The sequence below is a fragment of the Schistocerca piceifrons genome, chromosome 1 (assembly GCF_021461385.2).
Source record: "Schistocerca piceifrons isolate TAMUIC-IGC-003096 chromosome 1, iqSchPice1.1, whole genome shotgun sequence".
Taxonomy (NCBI): domain Eukaryota; kingdom Metazoa; phylum Arthropoda; class Insecta; order Orthoptera; family Acrididae; genus Schistocerca; species Schistocerca piceifrons.
The window spans coordinates 455522939-455547431 of NC_060138.1; the positions used below are offsets into that span (position 1 = coordinate 455522939).

General features: G+C 44.5%; 1 protein-coding gene across 3 annotated transcripts in view; it reads left to right on the forward strand.

Annotated features, from left to right (window-relative positions):
- LOC124792524 (G-protein coupled receptor Mth2-like) overlaps positions 1 to 24493 on the forward strand; it is a 617551-nt gene that overhangs the window by 250134 nt on the left and 342924 nt on the right. The window lies entirely within an intron of this gene.

The following is a 24493-nucleotide window of genomic DNA, read 5'->3' on the forward strand; positions in this document are numbered from 1 at the left end:
CCATCTTGTAAACATACGCACTTCTGTCGCCTGCTAAAGCGTCTGCCAAGATTCTCACCACAACAACCGCTCACATAGGTGCTGCTAGAGCCAAAAGACGCCGCCTTCAGTTCAGGCTCTACTTTTATTCTAGTGATTGGTGATGTCATTTCCATGGTGTCAAACAAAGCCTGCGTCAGAATTACAAAATGTCCTATAACCTAAATTAAGTATCGTGTAAATTCAGGTTATGTTGATGGCTGATAATACAGATGCATCTGTGCATCCAATTGTCATTGGAGATCCCTCACAACTTGCGGTTGTGGTTGCAAGGATAGGTCTGATTGAACCATATTGTCAACTGGAAGCGAAGCATGTGACCTTTTTAATGTTTGCCAATCATTTATTACGTCACGGTCGTTTATACAAAAAATATTCCTTTAACCGATTTAGGCAAGTAGTTGGTTGCCATCTTCAGATATGGTTTTGTGTAGACGTGTAAACAAATATAGGTAGACACTTTCAACACCATAAAACCATTTAACAATTCAATGAATGTACATCATCTCGCCATATCTTCTAAGTCGTGGGGTCAATACTACCTCGTATGTTCCTACATTTCCCCAGAATCGAAACTCATCTTCTGGCTTCTGCCAGTTTCTATACTTCTGAAAATAATTCGTATCAGTATTTTGCAAACCAAGACTTATTAAACGGCCGGCCGGAGTGGCCGAGCGGTTCTAGGCGCTGCAGTCTGGAACCGCGCGCCCGCTACGGTCGCAGGTTCGAATCCTGCCTGGGGCGTGGATGTGTGTACTATCCTTAGGTTAGTTATGTTTAAGTAGTTCTAAGTTCTAGGGGGCTGATGACCTCAGAAGTTAAGTCCCATAGTGCTCAGAGCCATTTGAACCATTTGAACTTATTAAACTAATTGCTCGGTAATATCCATACCTGTCAACAGCTGCCTTCTTTGGACTTGGGAGTATTACATTCTTCTTGAAGCCTGAGGGCATTTCGCCTGTCTCCTATATCCTGCACACCAGGTGGTACAACTTGTCATCCTTGCTCTCCCAAGACCAAAAAATGGTTGAAATGGATCTGAGCACTATGGGACTTAACGTCTGTGGTCATCAGTCCCCTAGAACTTAGAACTACTTTAACCTAACTAACCTAAGGACATCGCACACATCCATGCCCGAGGCAGGATTCGAACCTGCGATCGTAGCGGTCTCGCGGTTCCAGACTGAAGCGCCTAGAACCGCACAGCCATCTCCCAAGACCCTCAGTAATTGTGAGGGTATCTCGACTATTCCAGGGGTCTTGTTTCGACTTAGATCTCTCAGTTCTTTCTCAAACCCTTCTCGAAGTATCATGTCTCCTAGCACATCTTCATCTACTTCCTCTTTTCTTTTTATTATATAGTCTTCTAGTTCGTTTCCCTTGTATAGCTCTTTTGTACAATCCTTCAAACTTCGAGCTTTCCCTTATTTAGTCAATAGCGGTTTTCCGTCTGTGCTCTCGATATACCGCTGCGTCTCCTTTCTCCAAACGTTTCTTTAATTTTCCCGTAGCAGGCATCTATATTTCCTCTAGTTATGCATACCTCTAGATCCTCGCGTTTCTCGTCTAGCCGTTGTTGCTTTGCCATTTTGCCCATCCTGTCAGTTTCATTCTTTAGACGTCTACATTTCCTTTTGCCTTCTTCAATTTCTGAAATTTTATATTTTCTCCTTTCGTCAATTAGATTCAAAATCTCGTGTGTTGTTCAAGGATTTCTACTGTCTTTGTCTATTTGACCCTCTGCTTCCTTCGCTATTTCAGCTTTAAAAGCTACCCATTCGTATTCTGTTGTATTCCTTCCCTCTCAGTCAATCATTCTCTAGTGCTGCTTCGGAAACTCTTTAACTACTTCTTGTTCGTTCAATTTGTTCACGTCTCGTCTCCTCAGTGTCCAACCTTTTATAGTCCCCTTAGTTTAAATCTGCATTTCATAATCAATAGATTATAATCGAGTCCACATCTGCCCCTGAAAATGTTTTACAGTTTAAAGTCTGGCTTCGAAATCTTTGGCGTGCCATTATGCAATCAGTACGAAACCTTCGACTATTCCAGGTCTCTTTCATGTATACACACTTCTTTGATGATTTTTGAACCGAGTGTCAGCGACAATTAAATTGCGCTCTGTGCAAAATTCTACGAGACGACTTCCTCTTTTATTCCTTTCCCCCAGCCCATGTTCTCCTACCATTCTTCCTTCTCTTCCTTTTCCTGTTATCGAATTCTAATCCGAAATCACAATTAAATTTTCTTCTCCCATAACTATCTGAATAATTTCTTTTATCTCATCATGCATTATTCCTCATTATCTGCGAAGATAGTTGGCATATAAATTTGTATTATTGTGAGGGGTGATAGCTTTGTTCGTATTTGGCTACGACAAGACGTTCAGTACGCTGTTCATAGAAACCTCCCCGAATTCTTATTTTCTTACTTTTTATTAGTCCTACCCTTGCATTCCTGCATTACGCCTACAGGATAACTCTGTATTCAGCTGACCAAAAGTCCCATTGTTCCTGCCACCGCACTTCATTAATTCCCATTATAGCTTAAACCATTATAACTTAAAGCTGATCATTATAACTTAAACCTGTCCATTTCCCTAATCTCTAGCCTACCTATCAGATTTTTACAATGCCAGTTTTCTTTTTCCTGACGATGAAATCCTCAGGAGCAATCCCGGCGCGGAGAACCGAAAGGGGACTATTTTACGTCCGGGATATTTTACCGAAGAAAATGCCATGATTATTTAACCACACAGTTGCTAAATGCCTTTCGCAATAATACGGCTGTAATTTCCCATTGCTTTCATCCGTTCGCAGTACCAGCACAGCGCGACCTTGTTGCCTAATGTTACAAAGGCAGATCAGTCAGTCGTCCTGACCGTTGCTCGTGCATCTACCGAAAAGAGTGCTGCCCCTTTTCAGGAGTCACATGTTTGTCTGGTCTCTCTACAGACACCCTCCGTTGTGATTGTACTTTGTGTGGCGTTGAGGCACTGGTTCATGAGGAAGATAGGGCTGCTACTATTTACAATTTCGATCAAGGGTCTTGTGGATAAAGTTGGAGGCTCTGTGAGGGCATTCACGGACGATGCTGTTGTCTATAGGAAAGTTGCAATGTCAGCAGACAGTAGCGAAAGGTAGGAGGACCTGCTGTGGAGTTGACCCCGGACGAAAGTAAATGTAGCGTGATGCGCGTTAGTAAGTGAAGAAATCCACTAGTGTTCGATTGCATTATTTGTAACAAATCACTGGAATAGTAACTGCGGTAAACTACCTAGTAGTAACCATCTGGAGAGACCTAACGCTTAATGACCACATAAAACAGACTGTAGAAAAAGCGGTCTCATTGGGAGACTCCTAAGGAAATGTATTTCATCCACGAAAGGAGTGGCTTACAAAGCACTCGTTCGTTCCATTCTTGAGTACTGTTGATCGATCTGAGACCCTTACCAAGTAGGATTAACAGATGGGGCAGAGAAGATCTAATAAAGAGCGGCGCGTTTCGTAACGGGATCGTTTACTCGATGGAAGAGCGTTACGGAGATGCTCGACGAATTCCAGTGGTAGTTGTTACAAGAGAGGCGTTGTGCATCACGAAGAGGTTTATTGTTGAAATTTCGAGACCGTTCGTTCGCATAAGAGTCGGGAAACGCATTATTTCCTCCTACATAATTCTCACAAAATGATCACAACGATAAATTAGATGTCACACGGTGCTTTAGCGATTGCCATTTTTCTCACGCACCATTCGTGAATGGAACAGGGAAGTGGAGAAATAATGCTGTTACCAGAATTACATTCCATAAGATGGCTTGCAGAATACTGATGCAGATGCAGTTTATCGCTGCTCTGTCGAAATACTGAGGGGCATTTTTTTTATATACACTGACCAATAAGAGTCAGTTTGGCCACAGTTTTTGCAGGCTGTAGACCTGATCTTCCGTTCTCGTCCTCCTCTTACAGCTCTTTCGGACTTGGTTGTTTTGATTTAAATGGAATACTGAAAGAACGGATTACCAAAACTCCAGGACTCTCACCATGGTGACGCCTTCGTCCAACATTACACATGGACGATAGTTTTAGTGTCCCTCGATTTGTATGGGGAAATATTTATACGAGTGGCTATCTATCCATAGTAAATATTACTATAGGCATTTTTTTTAATTTTGAACGAGACAGCAATAACACAAGACGTCGGAGTTACTGGCTCGGATACGTATAGGAGTAGGTTCAGCCACCTAACTCGGAAAATTTTCTTTCTTCGCGCTTTCTGGCAACTTTTCTTCGCGAACTGCAAGTGTTTTGTTTAAAGTGTAGATGTTGAGTGCAAGTGGCTACACTGGATGCGTGTTGTTTTAGTGTCGCGTGTGTGTGTGTGTTGTTGATAACCTTGAGAGAGAATGAACGTAACACGATATCGACTCGTCGCCTACTTCTCTCGATTATCATCAAAGGGCCGCCGAGCTTAACGCTCTCATCAGGCCCAATGGACCGCGCGCTGCTATGAGAGATTGCCTCCACTTCGGCCTGTTTTCAGTAGCTCCTTTCTACCGTCCTTCCAGCAGTCCCACTCTCTGAGGGTCTTTGCATACGCAGTCACTCCATCGAGTTCTAGGTCTTCCTACGGGCCTTCTGCCGGTAGGCTTGGTGTTGAGTACAGTTTTCGGCCACTGGTTGTCCTGCATTCAAGCAACATGCCCTGCCCACTGGAGTCGTCGTGTCTTCATTATGGCCACGATGTTCGGCTCTTTGTAAATATCATACAACTCTGTAGTGTGACGAATCCTCCAATTTCCACTCTCATTGTCGTAAACTGGTGCAAAAATCTTCCGAAGGCCTTTCCTTTTAAATATCAACAGTCTGTTCAGATCTGGCTTGTTTGTACTCCAGGAGGCACATCCATATAGTACTACTGGCTGTAGGAGTGTTTTGTACATGCTTATTTTGAAATGCCTTGACAAACTTTTGGTTTTGAGGAGAGCATTAGGGCCGTGGTATCAGCGATTACCTGCCTGTAATCTTGCCTGTATTTCCATTTTACTGGATGGTTCATCTCTGAATACTGCGCCCAGATATTTGAACTCCCTGACTTGACGATAAGAACCTTCAGTTGTCTGTAAAGGTAGAAGTGGTTCTTGAGTTTCATTACGTCTACGGTGTAGAACCATGTATTCCGTCTTGTCGCGATTGATTTGAAGTCCAATTTTCCTCGCTGTTGTTTCCAGAATGTCAGCCATTTCCCCCAATACTTCTTGCGACCCAGATAGTAGCCCTATATCGTCGGCATATCCGAGGTATTTGGCCGGCCTGAGCGACCGAGCGTTCTAGGCGCTACAGTGTGGAACCGCGCGACCGCTACGGTCGCAGGTTCGAATCCTGCCTCGGGCATGGATGTGTGTGATGTCCTTAGGTTAGTTAGGTTTGAGTAGTTCTAAGTTCTAGGGGACTGATGACCTCAGAAGTTAAGTCTCATAGTGCTCAGAGCCATCTGAACCATATCCGAGGTATTTGATGATCACATCCCCGGTCTGGACTCCTCTGAGTTCATTAGATGACACAGCTTGCATTACCTTCTCTAACCACAACGATGTCCCATGCCCTCACTCCATTACGCACGGGGAAGAGATCTGGAATTCATCTCGCAGTGGTCCTGGCGGAGGTTCGAGTCCTCCCTCGGTCATGGGTGTGTGTGTTTGTCCTTAGGATAATTTAGTTAAAGTAGTTTGTAAGCTTAGGGACTGATGACCTCAGCAGGTAAGTCCCATAAGATTTCACACACATTTGAACATTTTTTGAATGGAATAAACAGTCTAATGAGTACAGAGTATGGATTGAAAGTAAAACGAAGAAAGCCGAAAGCAATAAGAAGTAGCAGAAATGAGAACAGCGAGAAACTTAACATCAAGGTTGGTGGTCTCGAAGTAGATGAAGTTAAACAATTCTTCTACGTAGGCAGAAAAATAACCTAGGACGGACGGAGCAAGGAGGACATCGAAAGCACTCTAATGCTGCCAATAAGCGGAATTCCTCGACAATAGAAGTCTACTAGTATCAAATATGGCCTTAATGTGAGGAATAAATTTCTGAGAATGTACGTTTGGAGCACAGAACTGAATGGTAGTGAAACATGGACTGTCGGAAAACTGGAACAGAAGAAAGCATTTGAGATGTGGCGCTAAAGAAGAATGTTGAAAATTAGGTGGACTGATAAGACAAGGAATGAGGAAGCCCTGCGCAGAGTCGGTCAGGAGAGCATTATATGGTGAACACTGACAAGAAGCAGGGACAGGACGATAGGACATCAGTGAAGACATTAGGGAATAATTTCCATGGTACTAGAGGGAGCTGTAGAGGGTAAAAATTGTAGAGGAAAATTGACATTGAAGCATATTCAGCAAATAATTAAGGACGTAAGTTGCAAGTACTACTCTGAGACAAAGAGATTGGCACAGCAGACGAACTGCGTCAAACTAGCCAGAAGACTGATGATTCAAGAAAAACAAAACGGACAAGGACTGACGAAGACAGCGGCATCGGAGCAGGATTGTGCAGGGCCTGAACGTCCTGGGTATCCATTAATGCGTTCGCCGGTCTTAATTCTCCATGTCCCTTTGATGTTGGAAAGAGGGTGTCATGCAGATTGTCTTTCTGCTGCATTGATGTATTAACAGCTCTCTATATGAGACACTGTACTGACTACAACTTGGCAATGGGAACTCGCCGACAGGTGCACCGTCAACGAACTAGAAACCACAATGTGAAGAGATTTCCCTGTCAGCAGGATGGCGAGCGTCGAAAACCACAGCCAGTTGAACTGGAATTTCCCTGTTTGTGGCTTCGTACTAAGGCATGCCGTGCGTACGCGGTTCAGGAAAATCCGCTCGCTAGCTACCTCGAAGTGGTGACAAACTTTTTGTTTTGTTTTGTCATTCACGTAAGACGTCACTGCAGTCTTTTCAACCGCTCGCTGAAGTGTTAAATTTCTGGTGAACCTATTTCACGGCTGACGGTGTATATAACCGCAACAAAAATTTTTCGAGCCCATTGATAAAATGTGTAGTTTTCTTTTCGTGACAAAATTAGGATAAGTTTCGTCTTCGAAGGATGTCTGAAACATTGATGGCTGCAGCAGGTTTCACATCTGACGAATCTAACACTGATGATCGCTGCATTCGAACGGTTTGTCGAAAAACTTGGATGTTCTCCTTTTAGAACCACTCCAAACTTGTCTCATGAAATGGCGCGAGCTTAAATTTGACGTGTCAATGAAGGTGAGGCAAACCCTCCTACCTGTGAACAAATGGGGGAATCCAAGAACCAACATAAGGCAAATATTAATACGTACTCTAAAAGGTACCATATTAACACTGTCTCGCGAGGTACAAAGTGTACTCTCCGAGCAAGGTGGCGGAGTACTAAGACGAATAACATAGATTTAGGGTTTCCATGATTTGAAGTATGTGTCGATTTCCTTTCCCCCAATCTCCCCTGTCCCGAGCGCCCGCTCTGTCCCTAATGAGCACGTCCTCCACCGAACGTTAATCCTGATCTTGCTTCCGAACGAGGTGTACAGGAATTTGAACTGCATCCATGTCTTCAACGACTGGTCAGTACACACTCATGGCGTAGTTAAGGGATCTTATAGAAGCATTAAACAGCATGAGATGCGGCGAAAGTTTGTACTGCGTGTTAATGGGTACCCTAAATGTACTATGAAAAGAGACACATTAGTGCGTATACCCGGTATGACGAGAAATATCTAGGTCTACATTCACAAACTGCAAGCCACCTTTTAGTGTGTGATGGAGGGTTCTTTTTGTATCACAATTATTTACGCCTTTTCTGTTCCATTCGCGCAGGAAAACATCTTTCGGAAACCTTGGTATGAGCTCTATTCTTTTTTTTTTCATTTTCTCTTAGTGGGGATTTGTGAGACGTTTTTGTGAGCATGTAGTATTTAGCTACTCCTTTTTTGGAACGTATACTCTCGAAAATTGAACAGTAAACCACTTGGCGATGCACAACGCTTCTCATACAGCGTCCCTCACTGGAGAGCATCCCCACAACGCTCTCGCGCCGACTAAGCGATCCCGTCTATACATCTGCAGATTTTGCTCCGGTTTGAACGGCGTGTTGATACCTGTTTCCTTGTAGGAAGTCCTGTTTCTAGTCACCAATCTGTTCCGGATATTCGGTAAGCTTGATAGCTCGATAGCGCGAAACTTTATAGAATGCCTTGTGGAAATCAAGGAAAACGGCATCAACCCGAGCGCCTTTGTCCACTGCGCTCTGGACCTCGCGGACAATATAGCGCGCTGAGTTTCGCATGACATCTGTTTGCCGAATCGATGTTAATTTTTGTAGTGCAGATTTTCTTTCTGCAAAAACGTCGTAATGCTTGAGCATAAAACATATTCCATGATTCCACAACAGAAAGACGTCAGCGATATACATAATAATATGCATCAGTTCTACGAATCTCCTAGAAAATGGGACTGACGTGCGGTTTTTCCAGTCGCTAGGTAACCTTCGTTGGTCCAGTGATCTACATAAACTGCTTCTAGAAGGGGAGCAAGTTCTTTCGCATGGTCTCAGTAGAGTCTCTCGTGTATCCCACTCGATCCAGATACTTTCCGACTGTGCAGTATTTTTAGTTGATCTTCTGTTGCCCCATCATTTATCTTAGTGTAAGCGAATTGGAGGTTCGATCGAGGATTCAAAGGAGAAATTGTTACGATCTCGTTCGGTGATACAATTTAGGTGTACCGAAATAACTATTTCAGCCTTTTGTGGGTCATCTCCCGTTTCGTTGCCGATGTGGTCACTGAGTCAATGAGTAAGTTGATGATGTAGATCCGCTTACTGTCTCTTCTTCTGATGTTGAGTCAGACCGTTCGTCAAAATTTACTTTCGAATTCACTGAACGCTGCACAATCGTTTTGGCTTCGTTGTGCTTTTATCTGTAGACTTTTGATTTCGCTTAACTCTTTGCTTTCGTAGCAACTTTGTAACACAGCTACTGAGCCATGGTGTTTCTTTCCCATCGCTCAAAACCTTGCTTAGCACATGTTAGTCTATAGTGTTCTCTGCAATGCATTTTAATGTTATCGATTTGTACTCCCTTTCATTTCTGAACCACTGTACAAGCATCATAAGAAATGAGCAGCAATGAATACTGTGGGCCTTCATTTCTCCATAATCTGTTTGAAGGGAATTACTTTTCTAAAGTGTCTTCAACGTCACAGAGAACTTCTTAACTACTATGCTGTCTAGATAAACCACGTAAAAATCGGAATGACTAACCGTGGCGTGAATTCGGTTACTTAAAGACATTCTTGCCGTTTCGCACTGTTTTAAGTTTTCATTTCACGCACTGTAGTTGCAATAACGTCCCTCCAGCCGCTTCGGAATGGTAACGGTTGCCTTGCTGCTCTTCATTATCCGGTAGCCTTCAGACAAAAGTCACTGTGGCACTGTGTACTTTTACATGTATACGCGGCGTAACGCATTTTAAATGTTCATTTGTGAGTGAATTCCTAAGGAACCGAACTGCAGAGGTCATCGGTCCCTAGACTTACACACTACTTAAACTGACTTACGCTAAGAACAACATACACACCCATGACCGAGGGAGGACTCGAACCTCCGGCGGGAGGGGCCGCGCAATCCGTGACATGGCGCCTCTAAAGGTACGTTGTCCAAGATGCGACGGACACTAGCGACTGCGACGGGTCGCTACGTGACGTCAGAAGTTGCTTGCTGGCGCATGCGCAGTTCGAGTTTGGGATGCGACGCGCGACTGCTGCGGCAGCTGCCGCAGCACTGCACTAGTGAGCAGTGTTGCGACGGGAGTCGCACGACACAAAGACGTACGGCTGCCAGAAAGATGTCGAGCCAGTCAAGGAAAACTGAAATGAGCCACTCACAGGATGTGATGCTCTGTGAGCTGGTCTCGCAACATCCTTGCCTTTACGATTTGAAGAACCCTAAATATAGAGACACTATGTTCAGAGACAGAATTTGCGAAGAAATTGGTGCACAGTTGAAACTGGCAGGTGAGTGAAATATATAATATTATCCCATTAATGCAAATTTTTCAGGCCTGTTATGAAAATCAGTATAATCTATGCAGATGTAGAATTAGAATGATGAAAATGAACTTGAAGGTCAATTTTCACATTACTCTTTTTTGTGACGATAAAAATTGAAAACGGCAAGTACATTAAAAATGAACAATCTAAAGTACAACGAGAAAGTTACATTTTACAATACCTTCACTTTGAAAGTAAACGGTAGATTGGTGTCTTGATGATACCTTCTAGTTGTGAAAAACCACCACCAGATTGTTGTACAGCTTTCTGTAATCAATAGATGTTCGTTTTTGAGGAAGGCGTTTCTCAACAGATTGCGCAAACAGTATGCTGCAATAAGTAATTTGTCACATTCACTTCAATTCATTGGTAGAAGATGGTGCTCAAAAAACTTGTGCCAAAAGTGCACTACTGTTTTACAAGGCCCTTCTGGTGTGACACAGTTCACAATTGAAATTCGTCTTTTGTAAATCCTGGAGTCATCTTTTGAGTGCAGCTTGGCAAGATTAAATGTTCATGTCATCCATAACGATGTATGCTGTCAGAATATAAGAATATGGAAGTTCATTTGGATAGGAATAAAGAGTCAGTCGGCTATGAAAGTTGCCTTAGCTTGTCCCAAAAGTTTCTGCATGGGAGAAACTGACAAGTATAATTTGGGGAAATTTTGTGAACAAGCACGGACATTATTTCTTCCAAATTTCTGCCAGTGTATGCTGTAGACGTTCAGAATGAAAATTCTAGAGATGTTTAAGGTGTAACCCTATCTTGTTGTCAAGAACTTGAAACAATGCAATGACGCTAGCGTGCGCGTATATTGTTAATAAACTTATCTTTCATTGGAATTTTAGGTGAAATGTGCAAAAACAGATGGAGGAATATTTGGGACTTGTATCAGAGAAATAAACGAGAAAGAAAGCTTGGAACAGGTTCAGATGCCTCAGCAAAACCAAGAAAATGGGTTCTGCTTGATCACTTGGCTGTAAGAAACCTACATTTCGTGGCATTTTAAATGAAATTGTCAAGAGCATATGGAGAAATATTAGTAACTCATACCGGAGAAATATATGACATAAAATGGTTTCATTAGGTCCAAATGTGTCAGCGAAACAGAACAAATGCATTCTCTATCGTGTGATGACCACACGATTCTCGTTGCGCGTCGACAGAACTGGCGGGTAGTCGCGACGCTCCCGGAGATATACACTCCTGGAAATTGAAATAAGAACACCGTGAATTCATTGTCCCAGGAAGGGGAAACTTTATTGACACATTCCTGGGGTCAGATACATCACATGATCACACTGACAGAACCACAGGCACATAGACACAGGCAACAGAGCATGCACAATGTCGGCACTAGTACAGTGTATATCCACCTTTCGCAGCAATGCAGGCTGCTATTCTCCCATGGAGACGATCGTAGAGATGCTGGATGTAGTCCTGTGGAACGGCTTGCCATGCCATTTCCGCCTGACGCCTCAGTTGGACCAGCGTTCGTGCTGGACGTGCAGACCGCGTGAGACGACGCTTCATCCAGTCCCAAACATGCTCAATGGGGGACAGATCCGGAGATCTTGCTGGCCAGGGTAGTTGACTTACACCTTCTAGAGCACGTTGGGTGGCAAGGGATACATGCGGACGTGCATTGTCCTGTTGGAACAGCAAGTTTCCTTGCCGGTCTAGGAATGGTAGAACGATGGGTTCGATGACGGTTTGGATGTACCGTGCACTATTCAGTGTCCCCTCGACGATCACCAGTGGTGTACGGCCAGTGTAGGAGACCGCTCCCCACACCATGATGCCGGGTGTTGGCCCTGTGTGCCTCGGTCGTATGCAGTCCTGATTGTGGCGCTCACCTGCACGGCGCCAAACACGCATACGACCATCATTGGCACCAAGGCAGAAGCGACTCTCATCGCTGAAGACGACACGTCTCCATTCGTCCCTCCATTCACGCCTGTCGCGACACCACTGGAGGCGGGCTGCACGATGTTGGGGCGTGAGCGGAAGACGGCCTAACGGTGTGCGGGACCGTAGCCCAGCTTCTTGGAGACGGTTGCGAATGGTCCTCGCCGATACCCCAGGAGCAACAGTGTCCCTAATTTGCTGGGAAGTGGCGGTGCGGTCCCCTACGCCACTGCGTAGGATCCTACGGTCTTGGCGTGCATCTGTGTGTCGCTGCGGTCCGGTCCCAGGTCGACGGGCACGTGCACCTTCCGCCGACCACTGGCGACAACATCGATGTACTGTGGAGACCTCACGCCCCACGTGTTGAGCGATTCGGCGGTACGTCCACCCGGCCTCCCGCATGCCCACTATACGCCCTCGCTCAAAGTCCGTCAACTGCACATACGGTTCACGTCCACGCTGTCGCGGCATGCTACCAGTGTTAAAGACTGCGATGGAGCTCCGTATGCCCCGGCAAACTGGCTGACACTGACGGCGGCGGTGCACAAATGCTGCGCAGCTAGCGCCATTCGACGGCCAACACCGCGGTTCCTGGTGTGTCCGCTGTGCCGTGCGTGTGATCATTGCTTGTACAGCCCTCTCGCAGTGTCCGGAGCAAGTATGGTGGGTCTGACACACCGGTGTCAATGTGTTCTTTTTTCCATTTCCAGGAGTGTATGAGCCCAAATCTCGGAAACGGAGATCGATATCATTCTGATCTCAACTTTAAAAATAATTTCGATATGTTAGCTTCTTTTCATCGGCAACGATGTATGACCTAACGTGAACCATACGTAAAGTAGCCAGCGACCACATTTTTCACTGTACACAATTCAAATTTTATGCAGTAGGTTACTTGTAAATTAAGTATCGGAATAACTGTGACGAATATCGGAAAAATAGACACCTCATTATCAAGCTGTGATGTGAAACTGTAAGATACGCAAACATCAATTTTTTGTGCCTTTTACTTTCCTCACAATTGATAGAGAAGTAATATACAGCGAAAAAAACACGCAAAACCGGAAGAGATACTTTTCAATTTTTTAAAGTAAAAGGAGAATCTGTATCGAAAAACTAACTCTGGGAGCCGATGTAACTTTGTTGCATTAACATACAGTATTTTTTACAGCAAGAAAATCGGAATTCTTATTTTTCTTATGTATTTGAATCCGCCGCCGCCGACCGGAGCTTGGGAAACAGCGACGACTCCAGTCGTGTTGCGGCCTTGTCGCCGTCTGCCAGGGTGGGAAAAGAGGAGGGGGCAGCGTCGCAGTCGCAGCCAACTGTCGCGTCTTGCACAACGTAACTTAACCGCGCGGCCACTCCGCGCGGCGCATTTTAAAAATTTGGGAGATTGTAGAGGATGAAATTTTGGACGTTTTGATATAAGGAACCTATTTTCGGAAATCTGAAATAAAAAATCTACATCACTACGCACTTTCTACGCATTCGATAGACAAAATGAAACACTATAGTACTGTGCAGAAAAATTTGCGCAGCCAGTCACAATAAAAGATTATTTATTCGTCACAGGACCGCTTTCGGGCTTGTGCCCGTCCTCAGGTGTTTATTCATTCATGTACATGTTTATATTGCTCGAGATCAATATAGATGAAGCATCCTTATTATAATTATAAATATTTTTGTACGTAAACACAGTGTGTATCCACGAGTGCACGACATAGTAGTGAAATATGCTGCTAAATTAAAAAAAAAAAAAAAACTGAAACTTGGGCTTGAAAATGATAACAGATTTGCAACTGAGGGGAAAAACTGTCACCACAGCATAATTATAATAAGGGTGCTTCATCTATATTGATCTAGAGCAATATAAACATGCACATGAACGTATAAACACCTGAGAATGGGAACAAGCCCGAAACCGGTCGTGTGACGAATACATAATCTTTTATTGTGACTGCCGCGCGGGATTAGCTGAGCGGTCTAAGGCGCTGCAGCCATGGACTGTGCGGCTGGTCCCGGCGGAGGTTCGAGTCCTCCCTCGGGCATGGATGTGTGTGTTTGTCCTTAGGATAATTTAGGTAAAGTAGTGTGTAAGCTTAGGGACTGATGACCTTAGCAGTTAAGTCCCATAAGATTTCACACACATTTGAACATTTTTTTTTTTATTGTGACTGGTAGAGGAAATTTTTCTACACCCTATAAAGGAACAGTCACGGAGTTCAATAGCATCCACTATGGATAAAATTCACCACAACACTGTAGTTTGGAAAACGTTTATTGACGGTAGAGTACAGTCAAATTCTGTAAACCGACTCTATCGCTTCAACTATAGTAAAGTAAATGTTGAATGTGACGACATCAGCTTCGTTAGATTGTGTACAACGACGAACCATGTTTTGTATGATTCTCTGTAAGATTCCGTGCTCTTCTCTTATAGTATCAAACGCTGTAAAGGTGGTCTCAGTATGCCCAGGTACCGTTCCTACTGGTGTTGGGTAGACAGAGGACCTCACATAACCACAGAGGAAAATATCAAGAGGAGCGTTGTCAGGGGAGCGCGTGGGTCAAAGGATGGACATCTCCTCCCATTTACTTTCTGCCTGAAGTTCTTTGTCTGATGTGCCCTGGACCAGCGATCAATGTGCGCTGGAGCACTGCATTCCTGAAACCACAAACTAGTGCACAGCTGCAACATCCTCCAGAAGTTCAGGCAAGGCATTGTCCAGGAAGTTCAATCACAATATACCATTCAAACAATCTCTTAGGCGTGTGGTCCAATAAGTGATCCCCAAGAATTCCAGCCTAAAAGTGCACCCAGAATCTCACCTCCTCGTACAGTTAGTGCCTGGACTTTCTACAGCCCAATGGTGGCAGCAGAAACTTCATTTCATATTTCCAGCTATAGGTTCCTGATTCATCTCTAAGTATTAATTCTTGAATATTTATGAGTAGGCTTTCGTTGAGTAGCTGGCGTTCATCTTCGGTCGTAAAATACACAATTTCAGTGCAAAGACTTTTTTCAACAGTAATAGAATTAAATATTGCTTAATGGTTGTGAGAACATGTAATTTTATATGTCACAGTAAGACTGTCTGATACGACAGAATCATAGGATATCTGTCTACCTCGAACATGGTAGACAGCTCTCGAGAGTTGTGTGTGTTTAAATACGGAAATGCTATGTCAGTAGTCGCAAAAATCTCAGGATCAGTGAAGTAAGGTTGTAAGCCACATTATGTCTGCTAGCAAACGTCTCTTGCAGAAATATTTCAATGCTACTATGCTTTTCAGTCTGCAAGTCATTTGTCTAAATGCCGTTTTCTGCTGACTTACCGCAATGGTCCGTAGGTAAGGAAAATGAAGAACACGTAGAATAAGCAACGGTTCCGACCCTATACAGCAGCTTGTCCCATCGCGTCTTTCTGAGCAACATCTTGACGCAAGAGCTATTTAATATCCCTGAAACACCGCATACCTGAAAACACTAGTAACTATTTATATACTGACGGTCTCGAGAGGTCGCTGGATTTTCCGCAGAGCTCGTGCACTTTCCTTGTGCGGTGTATGCTTCCTTGTCAATGCTGTAACAATTTCCGGATGCGGGAAGCACTGCCAGATACAAACATCCACGCTGACGTAAATTAAATGCAACGTGACAGGTTTTCCATCTGCGCTAAGGACGTCAGCAAAAGATAATTTTATTTTCATATTAGGCAAAGTGCGTCTGCTAGTGTAAACATATTCCTAGAAGAAACAGCTCTGCTCTGTGAAAGTAATGCGCTTGCGTTACCTGTAGGTGGTTTACAGACGTAATTAAATGGCAAGAACTTGCAGCAAGCCACTGTAGCTCAATACGGCCCAATCATGAAGAGGACCCTTGGTTCGAATTAAAATCAGATTGACGACTTTGCTGTCGTGTATATTCCCGGCTCACCTGAATTCCCCATATAAGTTTCATATCTTCAGCCGAGATCATCCACCACACGACTACTACAAACACCATTGTCCGAATCAGTTCTCCCCATTACGTTTCCTTTTTACAATTTTCATTCCCTGTTGCACATCCACCACATAAAACTATCAGCAATGACCATCCTCTACACTGTTAGAATGTATCATAAATAATACGTTCTTCGAGAACAGCAGTCAGGTAATCAACTACGAACAGCAGCGTCATGCGTATAGCTTCAAAAGGCGTATTGCAGATAGTTATAGCCAAGAACAGCTTGCAAATAGCACTGTAATCAGTTAACGTTTCCATCGTAACTTTCTCACGGATTGCAATTCTATATTAGACCAAGAGCTGAGCCTGAATATTCATGTTCGGAGAACTCAACTACCAACAACTCTCTCCTACTTTCCAAACTTCTCAGAGCTCCTCCTTTACATCTTGCTGAATTAGCACTGGAGGGTGAGAGAATGCGGGAGGAAACTGCTTAGCCACAGCCGAGAGCTGTTAGCAGAATTCATCTTACACTTCTCGAGTTCTACTTCCGAATACAGTTTTCATTATTTTTCCTTATTGATCACTTCGTTCCCCTGGAGATTTGGGGGAGGGGTTTGGTTGGGTTGTTTGCTGGAAGAGACCAAACTGCAAGGTCATCTGTCTCATCGGATTAGGGAAGGACGAGGAAGAAGTCGGCCGTGCCCTTTCAAAGGAATGGTTCAAATGTCTCTGAGCACTATGGGACTTAACTTCGGAGGTCATCAGTCCCCTAGAACTTAGAACTACTTAAACCTAACTAACCTAAGGACATCACACACATCCATGCCCGAGGCAGGATTCGAACCTGCGACCGTAGCGGTCCCGCGGTTCCAGACTGTAGCGCCTAGAACCGCTCGGCCACTCCGGCCGGCTTATCAAAAGATTCATACCGCCATTTGCCTGGAGCGATTTAGGTAAATAATGGAAAACCTAAATCAGGATGGCCGGACGCGTGATTGAACCGTCGCCCTCCAGAATGCGAGTCCAGTGTGCTAACCACTGCGCCACCTCACTCGGTTGGAGGGAAGGAGGGAGGGGGTGGCAGAGGGAGGAGGTTGGCAGAAGCCGCATTACTGCTCTTCAACCAAATTCTGTCAGAATAGAGCGGTGAACAAAAATTCGGAAACATCAGATACACATGACCTTGCATAATACGGCATAGGAAATGGATAAATACAGGACCTGAATGGTTATAAAGAGAGTCTTATACCATTCTACCTGCAAAATACTGATAAGACCAGGAACCGATGATGAAGGTGGATAGCAATCACTCACTCTTGTCCCAAAATAAGACCACAAACGCTCAATCGTATTGCGATCTGGTGATTTTAGTGCCGACAATTCATCCTCGTGCTCACAAAACAAGTCCTGGACGGTGCGAGCTATGAGAATAGGGGCCCTGTTGACTTAGAATACATAATAATCACTGGAGAAATAAGATTGTACCATGGGATGGACCTGACCGATGAAAATGGTCACATCGTCCTTGACAGTAATACGACCTTGCAGAGTACTCATGGCGTCCGCTGAATTCCACGATGTGACTGCCCAAATGATCACCGAAGTCCCGCTTTATTTCACTCTTAGAACGTAAACTCCGCTAGAAGTTGGAAACAGTGCGAAACAAGACTCACTCGACCAAATGAGCTTCTTCCATTGTCATATGGTCCAGGTTTTATGGCTTCGGCATCACGTTTTCTATTGTAGGCACTGGCATCATTGTTAGGTGTTTTCCGAATTCAAGCTCGCCCTGCAAGTGCCCGCTTCTGGAGCTCCCTTCATATTATTTTGGTGCTGACAGCGTTCGCGAGTTCTGCAGTGAATTTTGCTGTTGTCGTCCTATTTTCCGTCACAATCCTCTTCAGCGACCGTCCGTCAGGATCACTCAACACACACTTTCATCTGCATCTACGTCTACATGATTACCCTGCTATTCACAATAAAGTATCTGGCAGAGGGTTCAATGGACGACCGTCAAGCTGTCTCCCTACCGTTCCACTCTCGAACGGCGTGCGGGAAAAACGAGCACTTAAATTTTTCTGTGCAAACTCTGATTTATCTTGTTTTATCGTGATGATCATTTCTTCCTATGTAAGTGGGTACCAACAGAATGTTTTCGCAATAGGAGGAGAAAACTGGTGATAGAAATTTCATGAGACGATCCCGTCGCAACGAGAAATTCCTTTGTTTTAATGATTGCCTCTCCAATTCAAGTATCATGTCTGTGACACTATCTCCCCCATTTCGCGATAGTACAAAACGAGCCGCCCTTCTCTGAATTTATTCGATGTCATCCGTCAGTCCCACCCGATTCCGATCCCACGCCGCACACTACACAACGAAAATGGCGCAGTCGATCGACATAAGCGTCTTGACAAAGAGCAGATTGTTTTGGTACGTCCTATGGGAACGAGCATCTCGGAAATAGCAAAGCTCACCGGCCGTTCGCGTGCCACTGCCGCGAGAATTTATGGGAAGCGGCTGAAGGACGGTGAAACAACGAGCACGCGACAGTTGTTGGCCAACCATGCCTCATCACGGAGCATGGAGATCGGAGACTTGAACGCGCTATGAAGCTGGATAAGCGGGCGATTTGTGGCAAAGCTGGCGCCAGATTACAAAGCTGGCGCCAGATTACAAAGCTGGTGCAAGCACAAGTGTTTCGGAGCGCACCGTTCAGTGCATCGAATCATCCAAATTGCACGTTGGATCAATGGAAACGTCTCCCTTGGTAGAGTGAATCATGTTTGTTGTTACAGCGGGTCGGTGGTCGTGTCATACAGGCGAACGGCTCTTCGAAACATGCCCTGCGCCACGGATGCTGGCTGCTGGTGACCGTGTTGTCATATGGGTGGGACATTCATCTGGAGTTCCACGGGTCCTACAGTAGTAATCAAAATCGTCACGACAGCTGTGGCCTGCTCGAACATTATTGCAGTCCATTTGCATCACTTTTTGCTTGGTGTCTTCACCGACGGTGTGGAACCTTTCAGCAGGATAACTCTCCCTGCCACAAGGCCGACCTTATACACTGAAGCGCCAGAGAAACTGGTATACGCATACGTATTCAAATTCAGAAATATGTAAACAGGCAGAATACGGCGCCGCGGTCGGAAACGCTTATATAAGACAACAAGTGTCTGTTGCATTTGTTAGATTAGTTACAGCTGCTACAACGGTAGGTTATCAAGATTTAAGTGTGTTTGAACGTGGTGTTACAGTCGGCGTACGTGCAATGGGACACAGCATCTCCGAGGTAGCGATGAAGTGTGGATTTTCCCGTACTACCATTTCACGAGTGTTTCGTGAATATCAAGAATCCGGTAAGACATCGCTGCGGCCGGAAAAAAAATCCTGCAAGAACGGGACCAACGACAACTAAAGAGAATCGTTCAACGTAACAGAAGTGCAACCCTTGCAAAAATTGCTGCAGATTTGAATGTTTGACCATCAACAAGTGTCAGCGTGCGAACCATTCAACGAAACATCATCGATATGGGCTTTTGGAGCCGAAGGCCCACTCGTGTACCCTTTGTGACCGCATGACAGAAAGCTTTACGCCTCACCTGTATCCGTCAACACCGACATTGGACTGTTGATGACTGGAAACATGTTGCCTGGTCGGACGAGTCTCGTTTCAGATTGTATCGAGCGGATGGACTTCTGCGGGTATGGGTACAACCTCTTGAATCCGTGGACCCTACATGTCAGCAGCGGACTGTTCAAGCTGGTGGAGGCTCTGTAATGATGTGGAGCGTGTGCAGTTGGAATGATGTGGGACCCGTGATACGCCTAGATACGACTCTGACAAGTGACACGTACGTAAGCATCCTGTCTGATCACCTGCATCCATTCATGTCCTTTGTGCACTCCAACGGACTTGGGCAATTCCAGCAGGACAATGCGACACCCCAAACATCCAGAATTGCTACAGGGTGGCTCCAGGAACACGCCTCTGAGTTTAGACACTTCCGCTGGCCACCAAACTCCCCAGACATGAACGTTATTGAGCATATCTGGGATGCCTTGAAACGTGCTGTTCGGGAGAGTTCTCGATCCCCTCGTACTCTTACGGATTTATGGACATCCCTGCAGGATCCATGGTGTCAGTTCCTTCCGGCACTACTTCATACATGTGTCGAGCCTATGTCACGTCGTGTTGCAGCAGTTCTGTGTGCTCGCGGGGGCGCTGTACTATATCAGGCAGATGTGCCAGTTTCTTTGGCTCTTCAGTGCAGATCACAGTGAACTCCTTGATACATTTCACAGAAAATTCGCCTAATCTGAACCTGAGGTGAACTCAGGTTATTGTATTTCCCATCAAATACGTATAATCTGAACCTGATGGAACCCATCTGGGATGCTACCGGGCTCCAGCTCTGCGCCTCAAACAATCAGCACGACGGAAATTGTGTGACTTTTGCGTAGACGTCTGTTGCTACATATCCTCGGAACCCTACCAAAGATATGTCGAGTCCACTTCACGGGGAATCGCTGGTGTATAGCGTTCCAAATGTGGACCAGCATCCTATTAATCAGCCGGTCATAATGCTTTGACTCATCATTGTATGAGTGCACACTATATCTACTGCATATTTGTCAGTTTGGTGTATCATGAGCGCCATTTATATCCCAGTCGCACTCAGTTCGGTACCTCCCAAGCTAACGTTCTGATATAGTGCAATACGAGAAGGCGACATATGTAGAAAACAGAAAAGTTCGCTTGATAATGTCACAGAAAAGTTGTAGTCTGAACTAGCTGCTGTTTCGTCAATAGCCATTCCTTTTTTCAGTTGATCGGCGTGTGGTTCTTAAGCCAACGACCATTAACTTAAGTTTCTGCCCACCCGTGCGTGAACGCACTTCATCACGCACTGTATTCATGAAAAATATATTCCAGCCATGAGCAAGAAAATATGACTTAAAAGCGTATAGCGCGTAGCATGTCCCTTCACCCTGAGGATGGCAGCGAGGAGTGGGGTTACGGACTTCGCGAGACATGAAATATAAACAAACACTTTCATCAGTAGTTCTGCTCGTGTCTGCAGCGCAGCAGCTGGCCACTCAGCAGCAGGGATGCTGAGTATTTCCGGCAGCCTGTTTCACATTACAGGCAGTACTGTGTAGCGAACGCGTTCAGCTCTTGTGGGCAGTCGTCAACACGCTCCCGCTCTATGGATGGAACATTCAATTATGAGCTGAATTTGGTTTCGTGTGTCTGAATCGGTGACCGTGTGTGAGAGTTTCCCACCTGCGTGCAGAGGCAACCAAACGGTTACTTGTATCATCGGCCTCTAAACTGAAATGCTTACGATACAATCTATAGATATAAAAGCAGACTCCCGACTGTGACTGTCCCTTAAGATTATTAAATACGAGGGTTGGTAAGATTGATACTGATTTACTATTAGTAAAAACTTTATTTCAGAAGCCTAGAAATTCAAATTTGTTACGTTGAATACACCCCTCACCCAGTGCGATGTACTTCTTCGTTTCCTACTGGAAGACGTGATGAAGGCCGTTCTTTGTTACGTACTTAAGGTTTTCACTGCCAGGGTTCATTATCAAAACGACATTCCGTAAGGTAGTTTTCGGTAGTGGCGTGTAGAGGAGACTCACGCAGTATCAAGTGTGCACTATAAAGTGAACGGGGCACAGCATAACTGCCGTTTCTGGTCAAAAACTGTGTTAAAGTTGGGCAGCGTCAGGCCTGTCATTATCCTGCTGAAAATTCCATTGTTCACCAGCTTTTCTTTCCGCTGTAAAGTGAACATCAGCCGGTTCAGGAACTGTCAGTAGTATGCTGCAGCTACTGTATGTAGCACCTAGTGAAACAGCATGAATATACATCATGCATTTGTAATCGGTGAATGTGATGTTCATGACCTTATTCACAAACCTGAGCATGCGTGATTTTTTGGGGAGTTGTTGCCCATGTTGCAACCACTCTGTACTACTCCGTTTCATTTCTGGGTTATAACAACACATCCACGTTTCATCTTCAGTGATGATGTTTGCCATCATGCATCCCTTCATCGTAAGCACACTGTTTCCAGTAACGATACACATCGAGAAGATTATCTTTTTGCTCCGGAGTAAGGAGTTGCAGTATCCAGAATGCGTACACTGTTTGCATGCGCACATTTTTCTTTATTAGAGTGTGAACACTTCCAATTGGTTTTTCCAGATAATGTGCAAGTTTTCAGATAGTGAGACGTGGACCACGGAGAATAAAGAAGACTCCAGTATTGATTGTTGTTTCCATCATGCCGAAAAGGCACACATTCTCCTCCTTACAGTCCATAACTTTACCGGCCATCTTGAGATGTCTTGTGCCAACGAAACCTGTCTCGACAGGACCTGGCAAATTCATCAAAATCTGTCTTCGTGTAATGTCGCTGCAGCATTTTCGTTCCTTGGAAACACACAAAATTATCGCGTAACATTGCTCATGAAACTCATACATGTTGAAGTTTTATAGACCCCAAAAATTCACGGCCACTTTCCTTCACTGCTCCAATTAAACTGTGAGAGCGTGAAGAACGACACTGCGGGTCTCTGTGGAGCCCAGCAAGTTATTTTCTCAGGCGACGATAGCTGGCTCCCCTAAACACTGCACGTGTTTTCCTTATTGAACATCCCTTTTTTAATAAACGTGTCCTAACTGGATACCAACTTTGAAATGCTCGTCCTCGTTGCTACAGCACTGTGGCCGGTGTACCGTGGGAGCGGGTTCTGTCCTGGCGTACCTCACTCTCAGGTACACTGAATAAATTCTCAGCTGCCAAGATCGCTACAATCATTTATTCATATAGATGACCGGTTTCGGCGATTCTTTGTTGACATCTTGGGATCTATGTTTACATCATTACTCTCATGTCTCGCAAGGTGACTATCTGCACATCGAGAAGTACGAGAAGTTTATCAGACATTCCTGGTCGAAGTAACAGGGCACGCACTAAACGGCACTTCCTTGTGGTAAGGAATTTCCGTAGGATTGTTTCCTCCCTTATTCTATCTCTTCATTCCCCACCATATCTGACAACTTAATTTTCGACTCGCTTTCTCAGGACATTTTCTGAAAAATAAAAATTTCTTAATGTGCAACATAAATTTAAGTGCCATCAAATTTCTTCTGAAAGTATTAGTCTGGAGTGTAAGCTTGGATGACAAGCAGTTCAGACAAGAAGAGAATAGAAGCTCTTGAAATGTGGTGCTACAGAGGATCGTTCAAAACCAGATGCGGGTAGAACTAATGAGGAGCTGATGATCGAATTGAGGAAAACTGATGGAACAAATTGACCAAAAGTAGGGATTGCTTGATAGTACACATCCTGAAGTATCGGGGAATCGTCAGTTTGGTAATGTAAGTAAAAATTGGGGTAGTAAGAACTGTAGAATGAGACCAATGGTTGAATAGAATAAATGGATGTAGGATGCAGTAGTTGTGCAGGTATCAAGAGGCTCGCAGAGGAAAGACTAGCGTAGAGAGCTACATCAAATCAGTCTCTGGGATGAAGATCATAACGGCAACAACAACAAAAATTTTCTCTTGTCTTGTCTTCCTTTTCCCGAACAAACAATGCTGTGCGATAGACTTAAAACGCCGGCCGAAGTGGCCGTGCGGTTAAAGGGGCTCAGTCTGGAACCGCAACACCGCTACGGTCGCAGGTTCGAATCCTGCCTCGGCCATGGATGTTTGTGATGTCCTTAGGTTAGTTAGGTTTAACTAGTTCTAAGTTCTAGGGGACTAATGACCTCAGCAGTTGAGTCCCATAGTGCTCAGAGCCATTTGAACCATTTTTTAGACTTAAAACATTCAGGAACTTTATTCCCTATTGCGTTTCAATTTTAAAACCAGTGGAGCTCTACTGTTAAAGAAAGCATCCTCCGCTAGCACCAATCTACATTTGATCCTTTCCTTGTAGAGTCCATCTGAAGCAGTCTTCTTTCCCAGACAGAAGAATACATTGGCGCCGTCTCCTTTATGTTCCCCAATATTGATACGTTCAGTATGTAGCTTTAGCTCCTTATAAAGTCAGCCCCATACTCAAGAAATGAGAGTTGGGTAGTAGCAGTAATACTGCACTGCCTTCTTGGACGTTTTATTTGGTTCCTCCCTCCTGGTGAGGTCTGTATCTGTGTTGTGTGGACGACTGTGATGGGGAGACCGCGAATTTTCAGGTCGCACACAGTGCATTTTAGGCGCCTAAAAGAGGCTTTTATCATGTCATGTAGAATACATAAAACCTAAAATAGACTCTATGAAGCATTACTTAGAAATACTAAAAATAATGTAAGATAGTGTTAACATCTGAGCAATTATTTATCGCTAAAAACAAGGAAAATGAAACAAGTTCAGCTGCGCAACACAGTAAATATTATACTACTTTAATGTTCAAAGTGATTCCCACCTTTTTTATTTTTCCTAAAGTAGAATTATAGCATAAAACACATAT